The sequence below is a fragment of the Puntigrus tetrazona genome, unplaced genomic scaffold (assembly GCF_018831695.1).
Source record: "Puntigrus tetrazona isolate hp1 unplaced genomic scaffold, ASM1883169v1 S000000966, whole genome shotgun sequence".
In the NCBI taxonomy this organism is placed as follows: domain Eukaryota; kingdom Metazoa; phylum Chordata; class Actinopteri; order Cypriniformes; family Cyprinidae; genus Puntigrus; species Puntigrus tetrazona.
The window spans coordinates 17,162-38,298 of NW_025048561.1; the positions used below are offsets into that span (position 1 = coordinate 17,162).

The window sequence follows — 21,137 nt, forward strand, 5'->3', positions numbered from 1 at the left end:
GACATAAAATCAACAACCAAACACATTCACTAGTACCTCAATCTCTACCACTCCGGATCTCCACATTTACAAACAAAAGATAATAAAGAAACGAAACAAAACAATATTTTAACCATAAAGAAAACGGTAACCATGCATCCCTAAAAGGGGGAAACAGTCTATTACAAACAGAAAAATCAAAAGAATTAGAGACATTCATTAAATAAGATGCACTCACTTTCCAATTTAAAAATAAATAAAAACCCTTTTTTCATTAAAACGTTAAATACCTTTCACATCCACTATTTCGACAAGATGGTCAGGCCACAGTCAGGCAATACTCCAGTCACACCACTAAAATAAAAAGTCAGATAATTTAATTAAAACAAAACACCTATAAACAAAATCAATATGACCAGACTTCTACCTACTATTAGTCGGTACAGCATATTCTCAGTTCTCCATAGCGCTCCCGCGTATTTGGCGGCAATGATTATCTGCGCTCATATCCCCAAAGTAACATCTACCACAACATCAATTCATTATGCAATCGATAAAACTAACAAAGTAGTAAGAATGCATCACTCAAATCTCTTACCTACATGCCACTCTACATTCCACGCCACCTTTCCCCAAAATCAGAAAAAGCGGAGTAAAAAGAACAAACACAACCTTACTACTTCCTTTTAAGAGCCCTGGGGCTGCTGGGACTTGTAGTGCCCAACCCATATCCCATTACAATCTACCCCTTCAATTTAAATCGCCGTCCGTCGATTACATTAGCCCCCCTACAACCATGGGCGAAACACTACGGTGGGGTTATCATTGGACAGCCCCATCATAAGAGGAGTAACCGGACCATTTAACTGAGTTTCACTAATGCATACAGGCCTAGGGAGATGATATGGGTTTGAATGGCATCCAGCTGCTACCCTTCTTGTACGCCTTACTACCGCTTCATGTTGTGAAGGAAGATGGGCTTCAACATCACCTACTGCAGTCAAGGACGAATTGCTATCTTCCTGCAAAGATTGAGGTCTGGACCGAAGTTGAGCTTTATCTTGAGTAGATACACTCCCAGGCATCAATGAAATCATTACCATGTCTTCATCTGCTTCTCTAGCAGTGTCCTGATGATCAACTAAATTAGGGAGGCCAGGGTCATCTGGAGAGACATAGGCTGGACGCAGTCGAACGATGAATGTTTCTGATCCCATCCACTCCATCTGCCGGTGCGACAGCATACACAGCTCCATGTCCATCTAGACATCGAATCACTTTATAAGGGGTTGAATCCCATGCATCTTGGATCTTATTTCTACCCTTGAAGTTATGTGCTCTCCGATACACCACCTGCCCCTCACTTAACTTTTCATGTCGCACCTGAAGATCATTTAGTCGAGCTCGGTATTCTGTAGCATACTGAAGACGTTCTCGAGCCTTGGTAAATATTCTTTCCAAATTATTTTTGTGGTCCACAACCCACTCCGCATCACTCTGGACATGACTATCCAGTCCCAGCAGAAAGTCAACAGGCAAATGGGGCTCTTGTCCGAACATGAGGACATAAGGGGCGTACCCAGTAGACTGGTGTTCTGTGGTATTATATGCAAAAACCACCTGAGCAAGATGATCTGGCCAATGACGTTTTTCCTCTGGAGGTAATGTGCGCAGCAAATCATGCATTGTTCTATTAAAACGTTCACATTGACCATTCCCTTGAGGTCGATAAGGGGTGGTGCGAGTTTTTGAAATAGCATACAATCTGCATAATTCTTGAATCAGCTTACTTTCAAAGCACCGCCCCTGATCTGAATGAAGTTGTCGTGGTACTCCAAATAAGTAAAACCAACGTTCCACTAAAACACGTGCCACTGTTGCTGCTGTTTGGTCTTTAGTTGGGATAGCTTGTGTGAACTTAGAAAATACATCAGTTAACACCAATACATTTTCAAGTCCATTTGACGCAGGTTCCAACAATGTAAAATCCACGGCCAAAATGTCTAGCGGTCTTTCTGCTGTCAGGTGTCCCATAAAGCTACGTACTTTTGGTCGCACCACTTTAGCTAGGGTGCAGCGCTGGCATTTCTTACACCATTCCTCAATGAACTTAAACATACTCGGCCAATAACACAGAGTTCTCACTAAACTTGCTGTCCGCTCAATTCCTTGATGGCCATGATCATCATGCAAGCTTGTGAGGACCCTTTCCCTGAGGACAGCTGGTAAAACAACCTGACGAATCTCTCTGTGTTCATCCTGGGGACAGAATCTCCGATACAGCACCCCCTCCATCTTCACCAGCTTCCCCCACTGCCGCACCAATTCAAGCACCGCTGATGACTCTACCGCTCTCTCCTGAGCATCTGGGGGTCTTTGACGATCCCAATACACCAGGAATCGCCCAATAACCGGGTCAGCCTCTAGCAGGGCACCAAGATTTTCTCTAGGTTGTTCAGGGAAAACCGAAATTGTTTCACTGACCATTACATGCTGACTGTCATGAACACATTGATGCACCTCCTTCGGCATTGCAGTAGTCATAGCCAGTTCTGCCACAGACGCAATATTTTTTTTTCTAGAAAGGGCATCGCGTTAACATTGGAGCGTCCAGGTTTGTATTTTATTTCCAAATCAAAATCTGCCAACTGATTAGCCCAACGCTGCTCCAATGCTCCCAACCGCGCAGTTTGCAAATGGCTAAAGGGATTATTATCTGTATATACCAAACATTTCTGACCCAACAGGTACTCTCTGAACTTTTCTGCAACAGCCCATTTCAGGGCCAAAAACTCCAGCTTCATTGAGCTATAGTTCTGCATGTTTCGTTCAGACGGTCGTAATCCTTCTTGCTTCCGGCTTGCGACTGTTCGGACGCTCTTGCTTACTGCTCCGCGCTTTGCTTCTTTTTATCTACTTTTATCTACTTTTTTTTCTGATTTTACTAAGTTTTAACTTCAGCATATAGCACAGTGCTCAAACAACACATATTTGGCAAAAACTTTCGGGATTGCAATAATAGCTACTACGAAGAACTAGATTATCTGCCTCCCGCTGCTAGCAGCTTACATTCCCGGACACGGAAAACACAGCTTCCTATCTTCAACAAACAAGAAAGAAAATGCCTCTTCTGGAATCTACTTGCTGCACAAACTGCCACAGACTGCTACAAAGGATTGTGGCTCTTGAAACGAAGTTACTTGCTGGACTCCCAAAACAAGCAGATCACACAGCAGATCATCACGGACCCCCTCAGCCCACAGCCGGTGAGTCCTGTGAATCGAATCAATCTCGACAGTATATAAATGTAGCGAATCAAGCTAAAGCTGATCAACACACAAATCAGTGGCAAAGACAGGAGCGAGACCCAAAGGCACTCGAGACACCAGACTGTCACGAGTATCTCATATTGCCGCTGTGGCATCATCTACCCCAGACATGGCCATGAGAAGGCTTGGAAAAACTGGTATTTTACCACCCCCTGTACAGCTCGAGAACAGATTTGAATTTTTAACGAATTTGGGTGAGGAATCCCCGAAAGTGACTGAGCAGGAGTCATATCAGCCAGTAGCTAACACCGCTACAAACAGGCGCTCAAGGTCGAGCAGACAGCGGCGTTCAGATCACAGAGCAGCCGAGCCTAGAACTCTGATAGTCGGAGACTCCATTATCAGAAACGTCAGGAGCAGAACGACAACTACATGCTGCTTTCCTCAAGCGACCGTCTCTGATGTAAACAATGGACTTCAGAACGTTCTAATGAAGCACAAGACTGCAAAACGAGTCATCATCCATGTGGGGAAGAATGACATTCGTAAGGAGCAATCAGAACTCCTGAAGAGGGACTTCAGTGAACTTATCGAAACACTTCAAAGAGTTGAAGTCCAGTCGTTCATCAGTGGACCACTCCCAGCAAGAGGAACAAACATGTTTTCACGGTTGCTTGGACTGAATACTTGGCTACAAAGAACCTGCAGTCAAAAAGGAGTCAACTTCATCGACAACTTCAATCTATTCTGGGGACACAGACAACTGTTTAAACTGGATGGCCTTCACCCAAACAAACTTGGTGCGAGAGTGTTAAAGGACAACATCTATTTTTCACTCCGTCATCCATCAGCAGAGTCTGCCAGTCCACTCAACATGAATGGCACACACACACCTGGACAAAGTATGGATGACGACAGGACTTCATATCAGCCTCAGAGTCATCATCTGGTCGACACATCCCACAAGGACACTGAAAACACCACAGAGCCACAACAAGCACTGTTTGTGGACACTATCACGGTTGAGCCCTGCCCGCAGAGCCCATCACAGACACAATGTGACGCACAACAACGGCTCCAGGACTCAGAGCCGAAGGACGACTCTCTGGTAATCAGCCAGGAAGCCAGGACAGCATAATTCTGCCACGGAAACACCAATGCTCTGTTTACCAGAGACATTATCCCTCTCTCAAGCATCGCCACTTCTCAGCTTCTCACAAAAAATGGAGGAACTGGTGGCTAAAACCAGACTCTCCCACTCCTTTGCTGCGAGCCCCAGTTATCAACTACAAAGCGGCGGGCACCACCGCCTCCAAGGCCGCTGGGCCCAGCTCACCCTCCTCCAGCGAGAGCTCTTCGGCCGCTGCGACAGCGCCAGGCCATCCCTCCTCCATCTGCAGCTGGTAAAGCAAAAACAACTGATAACAGCTCTCAGTGATGTGTTTGGGTCCCGCAACTACAGCAAAAACTTTCAGGATGTTTAGAAAACAAGCGGGAACCCAGTGTGTCTCTCACTATCTCCGTCTTATTACAGGATAGAAAGTCTAAGGCCTTTTCAAGGCGTACAGCTGACAAATCTAATCTGCGGCCCATTAGACAACAAACTCAGACTTCTATAGAAACAAAAGTACTACCATCAAGCTAGCATTATTAAATGTTCGATCACTAAAAACAAATCATTTGTGATCAATGATTTAATAATTACAAACAATCTGGATTTTATGTTTCTAAATGAAACATGGCTTGAAGAAAAGCTGCAGTGCAACAGTGCTCAATGAAACAGCCCCTCCCAACTTCACTTATATGAATGTTTGCAGAGTTGACAAGAGAGAGGGGTGGGGTTACTGCTCTCTTTAAAGATGTCTTTCAGTGCAGACAAGTGTCATTTGGTCAGTACTTGTCATTTGAATATCTAGGGATTGTGTTGAAAGGTGCTCCACGCATCCTGTTTATCATTATTTACAGGCCTCCAAAATATTCTCAGCCTTTGTTGAAGAGTTCACAGAATTGTTATCAATGATTTGTTCAGAATTTGACTGTTTTGTGATTGCAGGGATTTATAATATCCACATAGAAAATGCAGAAATCAAAACTACAAAAGAATTTGTAACCGTTTTAAACACTTTTGAGCTGATTCAGCATGTGCATGGACCTACACATCACCATGGGCACACGCTAGATTTACTCATTAGTAAGGGTTTACAGCTTTCGTCCATTGTTATCAAGGATGTAGCACTGTCTGATCACTTCTGTATTTTCTTTGATATATTGATCTCTGCTACCACTGAATCCAGATCTGTCACTGTCAGAAAGAGATGCATTAATGAGAACACAAGTGTGCTATTTATGAAGGCTGTTTCTTCAATGCCAAGCATTTCTGCCGACTGCGTTGATCTTCTCCTGGAGTCCTTTGACTCAAAAGTTAAGAATGTCATGGATGATATTGCACCTGTGAAAGTCAGTAAGAAGACTGGCAGACAAAAGTCATGTTGGAGAAAATCAACAGCAGTGCAGATCATGAAAAGGCAATGCAGAAAGGCTGAGCGGACGTGGCAGAAGACAAAACTTGAAATCCACTATAGCATCTATAAAGACAGCCTGCATGCTTTTAATGTGGAATTAGCCACAGCACGACAGACGCGTTTTCTCAAACCTTATAAATAGTAACCTGAACAACACCCGCACTCTTTTTGCTACGGTTGAGAGACTGACAAACCCCCCAAGTCAGATTCCCAGTGAAATGCTTTCTGACAGCAAATGCAATGAGTTTGCCTCATTCTTTTCTGAGAAGATCGAAAATATCAGAAAGGCAATTAAAACATCAGATGATGTAGAGATATGTCAGATTCAACCACAATCTCAAAAAGGAGTCACTATGTGTGTTCTTGAAGCAATTGATAGCAAAACTTTGGAGGAAGTAGTACAGCACCTAAAATCCTCAACCTGCTGTCTTGACACACTCCCACATCTTTTCTCAAAAGCGTGTTTGACTGTTTAAAAGCTGACATCTTAGAAGTGGTGAACACATCACTTCTTTCTGGGACTTTTCAAACGCCCTGAAAACTGCGGTTGTTAAGCCCCTCCTGAAAAAAGAGAAATCTTGATAACAGTATATTGAGTAACTATAGACCGATATCAAATCTTCCGGTCGTAGGCAAGATCATTGAAAAGGTAGTTCTGAATCAGCTGAACAGCTACTTGAACTCAAATGGTTATCTGGATCATTTTCAATCTGGTTTCAGACCGCACCACAGCACAGAGACAGCGTTAGTTAAGATAATAAATGATATTCGCCTAAACTCTGATTCTGGTAAAATATCAGTGCTGGTACTACTAGATCTTAGTGCTGCGTTTGACACTGTCGATCATAACATTCTTCTAGACAGACTGGAAAACTGGGTCGGGCTTTCTGGAATGGCTCTAAACTGGTTCAGGTCATATTTAGAGGGGAGGGGTTATTATGTGAGTATAGGAGAGCATAGGTCTAAGTGGGCGTCCATGACATGTGGAGTCCCACAAGGCTCAATTCTTGCGCCGCTCTTGTTTAGCCTGTATATGCTCCCACTAAGTCAAATAATGAGAAAGAATCAAATTGCCTATCACAGCTATGCTGACTGACGACGCACGAGATCTACCTAGCCTTATCACCAAATGACTACAGCCCCATTGACTCACTCTGCCAATGCATTGATGAAATCAACAGTTGGATGTGCCAAAATTTTCTTCAGTTAAACAAGGAGAAAACTGAGGTCATTGCATTTGGAAATAAAGATGAAGTTCACAAGGTGAATGCATACCTTAACTCAAGGGGTCAAACAACCAAAAGGCAAGTCAAGAATCTTGGTGTGATTCTAGAGACCGACCTTAGTTTCAGCTGTCATGTCAAAGCAGTGACTAAATCAGCGTACTATCACCCTAAAAATATTGCAAGAATAAGATGCTTTGTGCCCAGGCAAGACCTGGAGAAACTAGTCCATGCCTTCATCACCAGCAGGGTGGACTATTGTAATGGTCTCCTCACTGGCCTTCCCAAAAGACCATCAGACAGCTGCAGCTCATCCAGAACGCTGCTGCCAGGATCCTGACTCGAACCAGAAAATCAGAGCACATCACACCAGTCCTCAGGTCCTTACACTGGCTTCCAGTGACATTTAGAATTGATTTTAAAGCACTTTTACTCGTTTATAAATCACTCAATGGACTAGGACCTAAATACATTGCAGATATGATCACTATTTATACACCCAACAGACCACTCAGATCACTAGGATCAAGTCAGTTAGAAATACCAAAGGTTCACACCAAACAATGAGAATCTGCTTTTAGTTATTATGCTGCTCGCATCTGGAACCAGCTTCCTGAAGAGATCAGATGTGCTGAAACATTAGTCACTTTTAAATCCAGACTCAAAACTCATCTGTTTAGTTGTGCATTTACAGAATGAGCACTGTGCTGCGTCGAACTGTGCTACTTTGCTTCTTTTATTTTAAACTGTTTTAAATCAATCTCTTTTTGCTTTTAATTCAATTTATCTTAAATCAGTGTTTTTATTTTATTTTAATTTCTTTTATTGTTATTTAAATCTTGCAATTATTTTATTTCCTCTTTTGTAAAGCACTTTGAATTACCATTGTGTATGAAATGTGCTATATAAATAAACTTGCCTTGCCTTGCCTTGCCTTACTTGCAAATGCCACTGGTCGACATTTGCCTCCATGCTCTTGAGACAAAATAGCACCCAGACCTTGGTGGCTTGCATCAATGTCCAAAATAAAAGATTTACTAAAATCAGCATAAGCCAGGACTGGAGCCTTGGTCAAAGCAGATTTAAGGGCCTGGAAAGCATTTTCACACAAGTCAGTCCATTTCGTCCCTAAATTAATCTTGGTTCGTTTATTCTTCTGTCCCCGGATCATGTCCGCTACTAATGTATTCAGGGGGGCAGCAATCTGTGAAAAATTTTTAACAAACCGGCGATAATAACTTGCAAAACCAAGAAAAGATCGAAGTTCTTGAAGATTTTGCGGCTGGTTCCACTTAGCTACTGCTGCTATTTTCTCTGGATCTGTACTGACCCCTGTAGCAGAGACCACATGCCCCAAATAACGCACTTCTGCGCGAAAGAAGCAGCATTTGCTCAGTTTTATCTTTAAGTTCTGTTGTCTCAGGCGATCCAGCACCAGCGCCAATCATTGAAGGTGTTGCTTAACTGTTGTAGAAAAAACAATCACATCATCCAAATAAAGTAATAAAGTTTGGAAACTCTGATCTCCAAAAATTCGCTCCATCAATCTTTGAAAAGTACTTGGAGCATTGCACAATCCAAATGGCATCCTATTAAACTCAAAGAGCCCAAATGGAGTGCAAAAAGCGGTCTTAAATCGATCCCTTTCAGCAACTGGTACCTGGTTATATCCACTTGCCAAATCCAAAGTTGAAAACCACTTAGCTCCAGTTAAGGCATCCAATGATTCCTCGATCCTTGGTAGGGGATAGGCATCTTCTGAGTTCTTGCATTAAGCTGGCGGTAATCTATACACATTCTTAAAGATCCATCTTTCTTCTTCACCAAAACAATTGGTGAGGCATACGGGCTACCACTCTCCCTAATAACGTGACTGTCCAACAACTGTCTAATATGTGCCTTCACTTCCTCGAACTGACTGGGCGGAATTCTACGATAACGCTGGCGCACTGGTATATCATCTATTAGGGGAATTTGATGATCAATTAAATTTGAACAACCCAAATCACCATCATGCTTAGCGAAAACGTCTGAATATTTAATCAACAATCTTCTAACTTCCTCCCCCTCAGCATCTGAAAGCCCAGGGAATTCTAACCCCTGCAAATCAGTACTGGACTCTGATGTAATAGTTTGACAATGGACAATCACTGCTTTAGGGTCCTGTGATAAATCTTTCTTGAAAAAGATGTCTTGATTAGATTTCATAATTTCTGCAATAATTAAGCTACCCAATCTAATTCTTGGCGGCAAATATAAAGGTTCCATACCAACATTAACTACTGGTACATGAACCACACCTTGCGTACACTGCAACAAGGCAGGTGAAATTAATACCCCAGCAGGCAGGCCCCCACCCTCTGGACCCTGAGGTTCTAAAAAAACTACTTTGCCACTTTGTATAATCTTTGAACACGAAGCAGGTACTAACCTCATCGTTCCAGCTGGAATCTGGACAGGTTGGCAGGACTGGACTCTCACATAACCAACAAATCCAGGGACGGGGGACTCCTCAGCTTGGTGACACTGAGACAAGGCATCTCTCCAGCCTAACTCTGCCTGCCTGACCTGAGGGACTGAAAATAGTGCTGGGCCATTATAACCATAAGTCATTATAACATTGTCCAATTACATTCATACCCAAGAGGCCTGGAGTAAGTGCCTTCTTCTGATGGAACAGTGTATCAACCGGATCTTTCACAACCAAAATACCTTGCCTTGGAAGAGTTTGCCCCAACACAATCACATCTATTTCAAAATAACCCACATATGGTATTGCAAGACCATTAGCTGCCTTTAATTGAAGCCAACTACATTTTTTAAGAGCATCCACCCTCAATTGTCGAAAATGTTTCTCAAAAAATGACTCTGTTATAGTAGTTACCATTGACCCAGTGTCAGTAAACATGAGATCTCAACCCCCATTACCGCAGTCACAATAGGGCATTTGCCCACAAGGCGCTGCAAAATAGTAGGGCACACAGGAGTTTGTGCAGCTTCACTAGCTTCCTCTGCGATCTGACTCAAGATTGCAGGAGGGCTACACTATCAGGTTCCCCAACAGAAGTCTCATTGACATTTGCCTGAGGTGATCTAGAATTTGACTCAACAGGCCAGGATGACCGACAATATCTGGCAATATGCCCAACTCTATTACAGCGAAGGCATCGGCGTGAAGAATTCTGCCTAGTCGGAAGGAACAACAGGTGGATCATTCCTCTGAGACATAAAACTATCAAAACGCTGGGTAAGGTCATTTATTTGTACTTGTTGTTGTTTTAACATCTCCTTAACCTCCTGTAGAATCTGTAGAATCTGTAGAATCCTGGAACCTAACCTTAGGCTCCATATCAATAACCCTACCATGAGTAGCGTTACACCATGACTGAGAATATAAGGCAGTTGTTTCCTTATTTCCCTCTTCCACCCACCTAAGAGCTTCACGTCGAACCTCCAGCAATGTAGAAGATGGTTTCTCCCTCACAAATCTTTTTAACTCACGCTTCAGCATTACATCTTGAACATATTCAACAAACTGATCGCGAAGCACTTTGTCAGAATTCGGGCGCTGCCTGGGTTCCCGTTAAGAATTGCATCCATCAATGACATAAGAGCATGAGAAAATTCGGTAAGTGATTCGCCTTCTTTTTGTTTTCGCTCATAAAACCTCTGTTGTAATTGCACAAATGTCCGTCTCCCCCCATACAAATCTTTTAACACTTCAAAAACAGCTTCTGGATTTTCCCTGATAGCTGAAGATTGGAGTTTTATCTCCATTCTGGCCTCCCCTCCCAGATGATCAAGCAGAAACACCCCTTTTCCTTATCAGACCAACCCCTACCCTCGATACACACCTTAGCCTCCTCAATCCAGTCCTCAATATTCAAGTTGAGTCCATATTTCCATAAAATCGTGGGCACTTCCTCTCCCGAGGCACAAAAAGTACCCTATTAAAAAGACACTGGAGATGAGGCATTAATTACAGAAGGGTGAGGTTGGTTAGAAGCTTTACTGCTGCCTTGTGAGGAAGCTCTCTCCTCAGCTCCTCATTTTGTGCTTGCAAGTTCCGTACTTGCTCCGCAAGTCTATTAGTTCTTGCTCCATATCTGTTGACAAATTATTTAGGAAGGCAATTCAGACATGAATAAAATCCATAGTCCATGAACCAGAGTCTGCGATGATCGTCTTCATGCACGGTTACCGTTTACTAACAAACAAAAAAAAAGAAATACAAAAAAAACCCAATAAAGCAACACCTCACAACCACTTCAAAAAAAAAACAAAAACAGACCCTGCCGACTACGCCAATTGTGGTATGATGACCAATTACTGTGTCAATAACCAAAAGAAGGGGCCATGAGGTGACTTTAAAGAATCAAATACATTTTTATTAAAGACAAGTCAAACATGTTAAAACATATTACATACCCTTTTGGATGTAAATGCCCACAAAATAAAAAGAAAAAAGAAATAAAGAAAACTGGCCTAGGTGGCATGAGGTTGCCTAGGAAGCGAAAGAAAGGGCCTAGAAGCCAAAGTGTTCTCACAGCAGCCAAGCTCACAGCAATCACACTGCAAACCTACAGAAGAAACAGAAATACAGTGACCAAACCACCACACAATCCCAGCCACCTTACCACTGTCATCCACACTGTGAGGCAACCCGATAACACACCGCCGGCTAAACAAAACACAATTAACAGTGGGCAATACAAGGTACACGGACATAAAATCAACAACCAAACACATTCACTAGTACCTCAATCTCTACCACTCCGGATCTCACATTTACAAACAAAAGATAATAAAGAAACGAAAACAAAACAATATTTTAACCATAAACTAAACGGTAACCATGCATCCCTAAAAGGAAACAGTCTATTACAAACAGAAAAATCAAAAGAATTAGAGACATTCATTAAATAAGATGCACTCACTTTCCAATTTAAAAATAAATAAAAACCCTTTTTCATTAAAGCGTTAAATACCTTTCACATCCACTATTTGACAAGATGGTCAGGCCACAGTCAGGCAATACTCCAGTCACACCACTAAAATAAAAGGCAGATATTTGGCGGCAATGATTATCTGCGCTCATATCCCCAAAGTAACATCTACCACAACATCAATTCATTATGCAATCGATAAAACTAACAAAGTAGTAAGAATGCATCACTCAAATCTCCTTACCTACATGCCACTCTGCATTCCCGCCACCTTTCCCCAAAATCAAAAAGCGAAGTAAAAGAACAAACACAACCTTACTACTTCCTTTTAAGAGCCCTGGGGCTGCTGGGACTTATAGTGCCCAACCCATATCCCATTACAAAGGCAATTGAATTAAATAAGCAGTAAGGGAAAGCGTATTCTAGGCAGTCTCCCATCCAAGTACTAACTAGGCCCAACTCTGTAGCTTCTGAGATCAGGCGAGATCAGGCGTGAACAGGGTGGTATGGCCGTAAGTGAAAGCTGCTGCAAAAAGCCCCTATTTTAAGGTGAGGCACACTAAGTGCCATTATACTAGATAAGTAATGAATGAAATACAAAAAAAAATACTTCAAAATGAGCTACATTAAAGATAAGAGCATTAGTTAAGTAGTTAAAAACAGTCAAACTCTGTTTAAAGAACAGCTACTTTAAAGGCAATTGAATTAAATAAGCAGTAAGGAAAGCAAAGAGCTGGTCAAACTTTGGCCACACTAAGAGGGCCAGTGTATTAGATAAGTAGTGAAAAAACTCAAAACTTACAGCACCTGGTATTCCTAGGCAGTCTCCCATCCAAGTACTAACTAGGCCCAACTCTGCTTAGCTTCTGAGATCAGGCGAGATCAGGCGTGAACAGGGTGGTATGGCCGTAAGCGAAAGCTGCTGCAAAAGCCCCTATTTTAAGGTGAGGCACACTAAGTGCCATTATACTAGATAAGTAATGAATGAAATACAAAAAAAATACTTCAAAATGAGCTACATTAAAGATAAGAGCATTAGTTAAGTAGTTAAAAACAGTCAAACTCTGTTTAAAGAACAGCTACTTTAAAGGCAATTGAATTAAATAAGCAGTAAGGAAAGCAAAGAGAGCTGGTCAAACTTTGGCCACACTAAGGGCCAGTGTATTAGATAAGTAGTGAAAAAACTCAAAAACTTACAGCACCTGGTATTCCTAGGCAGTCTCCCATCCAAGTACTAACTAGGCCCAACTCTTAGCTTCTGAGATCAGGCGAGATCAGGCGTGAACAGGGTGGTATGGCCGTAAGCGAAAGCTGCTGCAAAAAGCCCCTATTTTAAGGTGAGGCACACTAAGTGCCATTATACTAGATAAGTAATGAATGAAATAAAAAAAATACTTCAAAATGAGCTACATTAAAGATAAGAGCATTAGTTAAGTAGTTAAAAACAGTCAAACTCTGTTTAAAGAACAGCTACTTTAAAGGCAATTGAATTAAATAAGCAGTAAGGAAAGCAAAGAGCTGGTCAAACTTTGGCCACACTAAGAGGCCAGTGTATTAGATAAGTAGTGAAAAAACTCAAAACTTACAGCACCTGGTATTCCTAGGCAGTCTCCCATCCAAGTACTAACTAGGCCCAACTCTGCTTAGCTTCTGAGATCAGGCGAGATGAGGCGTGAACAGGGTGGTATGGCCGTAAGCGAAAGCTGCTGCAAAAAGCCCCTATTTTAAGGTGAGGCACACTAAGTGCCATTATACTAGATAAGTAATGAATGAAATACAAAAAAAAAAATACTTCAAAATGAGCTACATTAAAGATAAGAGCATTAGTTAAGTAGTTAAAAACAGTCAAACTCTGTTTAAAGAACAGCTACTTTAAAGGCAATTGAATTAAATAAGCAGTAAGGAAAGCAAAGAGCTGGTCAAACTTTTGGCCACACTAAGAGGCCAGTGTATTAGATAAGTAGTGAAAAAACTCAAAAACTTACAGCACCTGGTATTCCTAGGCAGTCTCCCATCCAAGTACTAACTAGGCCCAACTCTGCTTAGCTTCTGAGATCAGGCGAGATCAGGCGTGAACAGGGTGGTATGGCCGTAAAAAGCGAAAGCTGCTGCAAAAAGCCCCTATTTTAAGGTGAGGCACACTAAGTGCCATTATACTAGATAAGTAATGAATGAAATACAAAAAAAAATACTTCAAAATGAGCTACATTAAAGATAAGAGCATTAGTTAAGTAGTTAAAAACAGTCAAACTCTGTTTAAAGAACAGCTACTTTAAAGGCAATTGAATTAAATAAGCAGTAAGGAAAGCAAAGAGCTGGTCAAACTTTGGCCACACTAAGGGCCAGTGTATTAGATAAGTAGTGAAAAAACTCAAAAACTTACAGCACCTGGTATTCCTAGGCAGTCTCCCATCCAAGTACTAACTAGGCCCAACTCTGTAGCTTCTGAGATCAGGCGAGATCAGGCGTGAACAGGGTGGTATGGCCGTAAGCGAAAGCTGCTGCAAAAAGCCCCTATTTTAAGGTGAGGCACACTAAGTGCCATTATACTAGATAAGTAATGAATGAAATACAAAAAAAAATACTTCAAAATGAGCTACATTAAAGATAAGAGCATTAGTTAAGTAGTTAAAAACAGTCAAACTCTGTTTAAAGAACAGCTACTTTAAAGGCAATTGAATTAAATAAGCAGTAAAGGAAAGCAAAGAGCTGGTCAAACTTTGGCCACACTAAGGGCCAGTGTATTAGATAAGTAGTGAAAAAACTCAAAAACTTACAGCACCTGGTATTCCTAGGCAGTCTCCCATCCAAGTACTAACTAGGCCCAACTCTGTAGCTTCTGAGATCAGGCGAGATCAGGCGTGAACAGGGTGGTATGGCCGTAAGCGAAAGCTGCTGCAAAAAGCCCCTATTTTAAGGTGAGGCACACTAAGTGCCATTATACTAGATAAGTAATGAATGAAATACAAAAAAATACTTCAAAATGAGCTACATTAAAGATAAGAGCATTAGTTAAGTAGTTAAAAACAGTCAAACTCTGTTTAAAGAACAGCTACTTTAAAGGCAATTGAATTAAATAAGCAGTAAGGGAAAGCAAAGAGCTGGTCAAACTTTGGCCACACTAAGGGCCAGTGTATTAGATAAGTAGTGAAAAAACTCAAAACTTACAGCACCTGGTATTCCTAGGCAGTCTCCCATCCAAGTACTAACTAGGCCCAACTCTGCTTAGCTTCTGAGATCAGGCGAGATCAGGCGTGAACAGGGTGGTATGGCCGTAGCGAAAGCTGCTGCAAAAAGCCCCCTATTTTAAGGTGAGGCACACTAAGTGCCATTATACTAGATAAGTAATGAATGAAATACAAAAAAAAAAAATACTTCAAAATGAGCTACATTAAAGATAAGAGCATTAGTTAAGTAGTTAAAAACAGTCAAACTCTGTTTAAAGAACAGCTACTTTAAAGGCAATTGAATTAAATAAGCAGTAAGGAAAGCAAAGAGCTGGTCAAACTTTGGCCACACTAAGGGCCAGTGTATTAGATAAGTAGTGAAAAAACTCAAAAACTTACAGCACCTGGTATTCCTAGGCAGTCTCCCATCCAAGTACTAACTAGGCCCAACTCTGCTTAGCTTCTGAGATCAGACGAGATCAGGCGTGAACAGGGTGGTATGGCCGTAAGCGAAAGCTGCTGCAAAAGCCCCTATTTTAAGGTGAGGCACACTAAGTGCCATTATACTAGATAAGTAATGAATGAAATAAAAAAAAATACTTCAAAATGAGCTACATTAAAGATAAGAGCATTAGTTAAGTAGTTAAAAACAGTCAAACTCTGTTTAAAGAACAGCTACTTTAAAGGCAATTGAATTAAATAAGCAGTAAGGAAAGCAAAGAGCTGGTCAAACTTTTGCCACACTAAGGGCCAGTGTATTAGATAAGTAGTGAAAAAACTCAAAAACTTACAGCACCTGGTATTCCTAGGCAGTCTCCCATCCAAGTACTAACTAGGCCCAACTCTGTAGCTTCTGAGATCAGGCGAGATCAGGCGTGAACAGGGTGGTATGGCCGTAAGCGAAAGCTGCTGCAAAAAGCCCCTATTTTAAGGTGAGGCACACTAAGTGCCATTATACTAGATAAGTAATGAATGAAATACAAAAAAAAAAAATACTTCAAAATGAGCTACATTAAAGATAAGAGCATTAGTTAAGTAGTTAAAAACAGTCAAACTCTGTTTAAAGAACAGCTACTTTAAAGGCAATTGAATTAAATAAGCAGTAAGGGAAAGCAAAGAGCTGGTCAAACTTTGGCCACACTAAGGGCCAGTGTATTAGATAAGTAGTGAAAAAACTCAAAAACTTACAGCACCTGGTATTCCTAGGCAGTCTCCCATCCAAGTACTAACTAGGCCCAACTCTGTAGCTTCTGAGATCAGGCGAGATCAGGCGTGAACAGGGTGGTATGGCCGTAAGCGAAAGCTGCTGCAAAAGCCCCTATTTTAAGGTGAGGCACACTAAGTGCCATTATACTAGATAAGTAATGAATGAAATACAAAAAAAAATACTTCAAAATGAGCTACATTAAAGATAAGAGCATTAGTTAAGTAGTTAAAAACAGTCAAACTCTGTTTAAGAACAGCTACTTTAAAGGCAATTGAATTAAATAAGCAGTAAGGAAAGCAAAGAGCTGGTCAAACTTTGGCCACACTAAGGCCAGTGTATTAGATAAGTAGTGAAAAAACTCAAAAACTTACAGCACCTGGTATTCCTAGGCAGTCTCCCATCCAAGTACTAACTAGGCCCAACTCTGCTTAGCTTCTGAGATCAGGCGAGATCAGGCGTGAACAGGGTGGGTATGGCCGTGCGAAAGCTGCTGCAAAAAGCCCCTATTTTAAGGTGAGGCACACTAAGTGCCATTATACTAGATAAGTAATGAATGAAATACAAAAAAAAAAATACTTCAAAATGAGCTACATTAAAGATAAGAGCATTAGTTAAGTAGTTAAAAACAGTCAAACTCTGTTTAAAGAACAGCTACTTTAAAGGCAATTGAATTAAATAAGCAGTAAAGGAAAGCAAAGAGCTGGTCAAACTTTGGCCACACTAAGGGCCAGTGTATTAGATAAGTAGTGAAAAAACTCAAAACTTACAGCACCTGGTATTCCTAGGCAGTCTCCCATCCAAGTACTAACTAGGCCCAACTCTGTAGCTTCTGAGATCAGGCGAGATCAGGCGTGAACAGGGTGGTATGGCCGTAAGCGAAAGCTGCTGCAAAAAGCCCCCTATTTTAAGGTGAGGCACACTAAGTGCCATTATACTAGATAAGTAATGAATGAAATACAAAAAAATGCTTCAAAATGAGCTACATTAAAGATAAGAGCATTAGTTAAGTAGTTAAAAACAGTCAAACTCTGTTTAAAGAACAGCTACTTTAAAGGCAATTGAATTAAATAAGCAGTAAGGAAAGCAAAGAGCTGGTCAAACTTTGGCCACACTAAGGGCCAGTGTATTAGATAAGTAGTGAAAAAACTCAAAAACTTACAGCACCTGGTATTCCTAGGCAGTCTCCCATCCAAGTACTAACTAGGCCCAACTCTGCTTAGCTTCTGAGATCAGGCGAGATCAGGCGTGAACAGGGTGGTATGGCCGTGCGAAAGCTGCTGCAAAAGCCCCTATTTTAAGGTGAGGCACACTAAGTGCCATTATACTAGATAAGTAATGAATGAAATACAAAAAAATACTTCAAAATGAGCTACATTAAAGATAAGAGCATTAGTTAAGTAGTTAAAAACAGTCAAACTCTGTTTAAAGAACAGCTACTTTAAAGGCAATTGAATTAAATAAGCAGTAAGGAAAGCAAAGAGCTGGTCAAACTTTGGCCACACTAAGGGCCAGTGTATTAGATAAGTAGTGAAAAAACTCAAAACTTACAGCACCTGGTATTCCTAGGCAGTCTCCCATCCAAGTACTAACTAGGCCCAACTCTGCTTAGCTTCTGAGATCAGGCGAGATCAGGCGTGAACAGGGTGGTATGGCCGTAAGCGAAAGCTGCTGCAAAAAGCCCCTATTTTAAGGTGAGGCACACTAAGTGCCATTATACTAGATAAGTAATGAATGAAATACAAAAAAAAAAATACTTCAAAATGAGCTACATTAAAGATAAGAGCATTAGTTAAGTAGTTAAAAACAGTCAAACTCTGTTTAAAGAACAGCTACTTTAAAGGCAATTGAATTAAATAAGCAGTAAGGAAAGCAAAGAGCTGGTCAAACTTTGGCCACACTAAGGGCCAGTGTATTAGATAAGTAGTGTGAAAAAACTCAAAAACTTACAGCACCTGGTATTCCTAGGCAGTCTCCCATCCAAGTACTAACTAGGCCCAACTCTGCTTAGCTTCTGAGATCAGGCGAGATCAGGCGTGAACAGGGTGGTATGGCCGTAAGCAAAAGCTGCTGCAAAAAGCCCCTATTTTAAGGTGAGGCACACTAAGTGCCATTATACTAGATAAGTAATGAATGAAATACAAAAAAAAATACTTCAAAATGAGCTACATTAAAGATAAGAGCATTAGTTAAGTAGTTAAAAACAGTCAAACTCTGTTTAAAGAACAGCTACTTTAAAGGCAATTGAATTAAATAAGCAGTAAGGGAAAGCAAAGAGCTGGTCAAACTTTGGCCACACTAAGAGGCCAGTGTATTAGATAAGTAGTGAAAAAACTCAAAAACTTACAGCACCTGGTATTCCTAGGCAGTCTCCCATCCAAGTACTAACTAGGCCCAACTCTGCTTAGCTTCTGAGATCAGGCGAGATCAGGCGTGAACAGGGTGGTATGGCCGTAAGCGAAAGCTGCTGCAAAAAGCCCTATTTTAAGGTGAGGCACACTAAGTGCCATTATACTAGATAAGTAATGAATGAAATATAAAAAAAAATACTTCAAAATGAGCTACATTAAAGATAAGAGCATTAGTTAAGTAGTTAAAAACAGTCAAACTCTGTTTAAAGAACAGCTACTTTAAAGGCAATTGAATTAAATAAGCAGTAAGGAAAGCAAAGAGCTGGTCAAACTTTGGCCACACTAAGGGCCAGTGTATTAGATAAGTAGTGAAAAAACTCAAAAACTTACAGCACCTGGTATTCCTAGGCAGTCTCCCATCCAAGTACTAACTAGGCCCAACTCTGCTTAGCTTCTGAGATCAGGCGAGATCAGGCGTGAACAGGGTGGTATGGCCCGTAAGCGAAAGCTGCTGCAAAAAGCCCCTATTTTAAGGTGAGGCACACTAAGTGCCATTATACTAGATAAGTAATGAATGAAATACAAAAAAAAAAATACTTCAAAATGAGCTACATTAAAGATAAGAGCATTAGTTAAAGTAGTTAAAAACAGTCAAACTCTGTTTAAAGAACAGCTACTTTAAAGGCAATTGAATTAAATAAGCAGTAAAGGAAAGCAAAGAGCTGGTCAAACTTTGGCCACACTAAGGGCCAGTGTATTAGATAAGTAGTGAAAAAACTCAAAAACTTACAGCACCTGGTATTCCTAGGCAGTCTCCCATCCAAGTACTAACTAGGCCCAACTCTGCTTAGCTTCTGAGATCAGGCGAGATCAGGCGTGAACAGGGTGGTATGGCCGTAAGCGAAAGCTGCTGCAAAAAGCCCCTATTTTAAGGTGAGGCACACTAAGTGCCATTATACTAGATAAGTAATGAATGAAATACAAAAAAATACTTCAAAATGAGCTACATTAAAGATAAGAGCATTAGTTAAGTAGTTAAAAACAGTCAAACTCTGTTTAAAGAACAGCTACTTTAAAGGCAATTGAATTAAATAAGCAGTAAGGAAAGCAAAGAGCTGGTCAAACTTTGGCCACACTAAGGGCCAGTGTATTAGATAAGTAGTGAAAAAACTCAAAACTTACAGCACCTGGTATTCCTAGGCAGTCTCCCATCCAAGTACTAACTAGGCCCAACTCTGCTTAGCTTCTGAGATCAGGCGAGATCAGGCGTGAACAGGGTGGTATGGCCGTAAGCGAAAGCTGCTGCAAAAAGCCCCTATTTTAAGGTGAGGCACACTAAGTGCCATTATACTAGATAAGTAATGAATGAAATACAAAAAAATACTTCAAAATGAGCTACATTAAAGATAGAGCATTAGTTAAGTAGTTAAAAACAGTCAAACTCTGTTTAAAGAACAGCTACTTTAAAGGCAATTGAATTAAATAAGCAGTAAGGAAAGAAAAAGAGCTGGTCAAACTTTGGCCACACTAAGGGCCAGTGTATTAGATAAGTAGTGAAAAAACTCAAAACTTACAGCACCTGGTATTCCTAGGCAGTCTCCCATCCAAGTACTAACTAGGCCCAACTCTGTAGCTTCTGAGATCAGGCGAGATCAGGCGTGAACAGGGTGGTATGGCCGTGTGAAAGCTGCTGCAAAAAGCCCCTATTTTAAGGTGAGGCACACTAAGTGCCATTATACTAGATAAGTAATGAATGAAATACAAAAAAATACTTCAAAATGAGCTACATTAAAGATAAGAGCATTAGTTAAGTAGTTAAAAACAGTCAAACTCTGTTTAAAGAACAGCTACTTTAAAGGCAATTGAATTAAATAAGCAGTAAAGGAAAGCAAAGAGCTGGTCAAACTTTGGCCACACTAAGGGCCAGTGTATTAGATAAGTAGTGAAAAAACTCAAAACTTACAGCACCTGGTATTCCTAGGCAGTCTCCCATCCAAGTACTAACTAGGCCCAACTCTGTAGCTTCTGAGATCAGGCGAGATCAGGCGTGAACAGGGTGGTATGGCCGTAAGCGAAAGCTGCTGCAAAAGCCCCTATTTTAAGGTGAGGCACACTAAGTGCCATTATACTAGATAAGTAATGAATGAAATACAAAAAAAAATACTTCAAAATGAGCTACATTAAAGATAAGAGCATTAGTTAAGTAGTTAAAAACAGTCAAACTCTGTTTAAAGAACAGCTACTTTAAAGGCAATTGAATTAAATAAGCAGTAAGGAAAGCAAAGAGCTGGTCAAACTTTGGCCACACTAAGGGCCAGTGTATTAGATAAGTAGTGAAAAAACTCAAAACTTACAGCACCTGGTATTCCTAGGCAGTCTCCCATCCAAGTACTAACTAGGCCCAACTCTGCTGTAGCTTCTGAGATCAGGCGAGATCAGGCGTGAACAGGGTGGTATGGCCGTAAGCGAAAGCTGC

The 21,137-nt window shown here is 41.0% G+C and overlaps 1 non-coding gene and 21 pseudogenes across 1 annotated transcript; all 22 read right to left on the reverse strand.

Annotated features, from left to right (window-relative positions):
* Nucleotides 1–12,734: 12,734 nt before the first annotated feature.
* LOC122336737 lies at nt 12,735–12,853 on the reverse strand (annotated as a pseudogene).
* Nucleotides 12,854–13,129: 276 nt separating this feature from the next.
* LOC122336698 lies at nt 13,130–13,245 on the reverse strand (annotated as a pseudogene).
* A 273-nt stretch (nt 13,246–13,518) lies between these two features.
* On the reverse strand, nt 13,519–13,637 carry LOC122336636 (annotated as a pseudogene).
* A 280-nt stretch (nt 13,638–13,917) lies between these two features.
* On the reverse strand, nt 13,918–14,036 carry LOC122336616 (annotated as a pseudogene).
* Nucleotides 14,037–14,315: 279 nt separating this feature from the next.
* On the reverse strand, nt 14,316–14,432 carry LOC122336659 (annotated as a pseudogene).
* A 277-nt stretch (nt 14,433–14,709) lies between these two features.
* Nucleotides 14,710–14,826, reverse strand: LOC122336661 (annotated as a pseudogene).
* Nucleotides 14,827–15,100: 274 nt separating this feature from the next.
* On the reverse strand, nt 15,101–15,219 carry LOC122336641 (annotated as a pseudogene).
* A 279-nt stretch (nt 15,220–15,498) lies between these two features.
* On the reverse strand, nt 15,499–15,617 carry LOC122336689. The gene has a single exon (XR_006249352.1). It is a non-coding gene; the product is annotated as a 5S ribosomal RNA (ribosomal RNA).
* A 273-nt stretch (nt 15,618–15,890) lies between these two features.
* LOC122336662 lies at nt 15,891–16,007 on the reverse strand (annotated as a pseudogene).
* Nucleotides 16,008–16,287: 280 nt separating this feature from the next.
* Nucleotides 16,288–16,404, reverse strand: LOC122336663 (annotated as a pseudogene).
* A 273-nt stretch (nt 16,405–16,677) lies between these two features.
* LOC122336696 lies at nt 16,678–16,797 on the reverse strand (annotated as a pseudogene).
* Nucleotides 16,798–17,073: 276 nt separating this feature from the next.
* LOC122336664 lies at nt 17,074–17,190 on the reverse strand (annotated as a pseudogene).
* A 275-nt stretch (nt 17,191–17,465) lies between these two features.
* On the reverse strand, nt 17,466–17,584 carry LOC122336637 (annotated as a pseudogene).
* Nucleotides 17,585–17,854: 270 nt separating this feature from the next.
* LOC122336738 lies at nt 17,855–17,973 on the reverse strand (annotated as a pseudogene).
* A 280-nt stretch (nt 17,974–18,253) lies between these two features.
* On the reverse strand, nt 18,254–18,372 carry LOC122336739 (annotated as a pseudogene).
* A 278-nt stretch (nt 18,373–18,650) lies between these two features.
* LOC122336740 lies at nt 18,651–18,769 on the reverse strand (annotated as a pseudogene).
* Nucleotides 18,770–19,044: 275 nt separating this feature from the next.
* Nucleotides 19,045–19,164, reverse strand: LOC122336628 (annotated as a pseudogene).
* A 280-nt stretch (nt 19,165–19,444) lies between these two features.
* LOC122336742 lies at nt 19,445–19,563 on the reverse strand (annotated as a pseudogene).
* Nucleotides 19,564–19,836: 273 nt separating this feature from the next.
* Nucleotides 19,837–19,955, reverse strand: LOC122336744 (annotated as a pseudogene).
* A 273-nt stretch (nt 19,956–20,228) lies between these two features.
* Nucleotides 20,229–20,345, reverse strand: LOC122336712 (annotated as a pseudogene).
* Nucleotides 20,346–20,617: 272 nt separating this feature from the next.
* Nucleotides 20,618–20,734, reverse strand: LOC122336665 (annotated as a pseudogene).
* Nucleotides 20,735–21,008: 274 nt separating this feature from the next.
* On the reverse strand, nt 21,009–21,128 carry LOC122336649 (annotated as a pseudogene).
* Between the last annotated feature and the right edge of the window lie 9 nt (nt 21,129–21,137).